Raw genomic sequence first — 1,054 nt, forward strand, 5'->3', positions numbered from 1 at the left:
GAGCCACCGCGGGCGACCCCGCCGGCCCTCCTCCTCCCACGAGCGCCCGCCGCCGCCGCCTCCTTCCCTCTCCTCCGGCCATCGCCGGCGAGGACGAGGACGAGCCCGAGCCCGAGCTCCTTGAGCTCCTGTAGCTTCCCCGATCCAGATCTCGTGAGCGTTGACCTTCTCGCCCCTCCTTTTTTTCTCCAAGTCCTGGAAATCTACAGCAAGTGCCTCTGTTCGTATAGCTATAACTCTGTGCATGTAGCTTCGATACGCGTGTAATATGTCAAATTGTTCGCCTCGTGATGCTCTTCGTTTTGTTCAATTGCACCATGTTCATTAGAGGTCATCTTGATGCCCAAATCTCTGTTGGAAGAGGGCTAGTTGCTGTTATTCTCTGGTTCTTAACAGAACTTGGAGATTTGTCATTTTTGTATCATTTAATCTGTGCATCTTTTGAGCATGAGCTCTACATGTGTTTTGAAGTATGCCATGCCATATTTCTAGTGGTGTAGTCCATGTATTTTTTTGATCTCTGTGGTGACTAGCACAAGCATGCAAAGTAGGCCCCGTAATATTTCTGATTTCAGGGGCTTAGTGATTTCTCTAAGTCCTTGTCTGCTGTAATTTTGTTGCCATGTAAACTTGATACTACAGAGAGATCCTTGCATATTTTGGAGATGTTCCTTAAGGATGTTTTGTAGCTATAGCTATAATTGATCCATTCCTGCAATTTTTTGCAATTATGGAGTGCCATAGCATGACTCAATCTTTCTCTACTTTGGCTATAAAATATTTCTGGCAGATTCTTAACATGATATGCAATTTTGCCAAGCTTATTGTAGTTGATCCGTACATGCTATGCTTGTGTTCTTGCCATGGATAGCTTCATAATATGCCATCTTGATGTAGGTATGCTTGGTTTGTCATGAATTGCTCTGTAGTGAGTGCATCAAGCTCACAAAGTGGCCTACATATTATTATTTCTGCCATGCTCTGTTTTCTGCCAAGTCTGAAACCTGATAACGAAACTTGCTATGTTTACATGCTTGCCATCATATCTTCTGTT

The sequence above is a fragment of the Triticum aestivum genome, chromosome 1D (genome assembly GCF_018294505.1).
Source record: "Triticum aestivum cultivar Chinese Spring chromosome 1D, IWGSC CS RefSeq v2.1, whole genome shotgun sequence".
Classification (NCBI taxonomy): Eukaryota; Viridiplantae; Streptophyta; class Magnoliopsida; order Poales; family Poaceae; genus Triticum; species Triticum aestivum.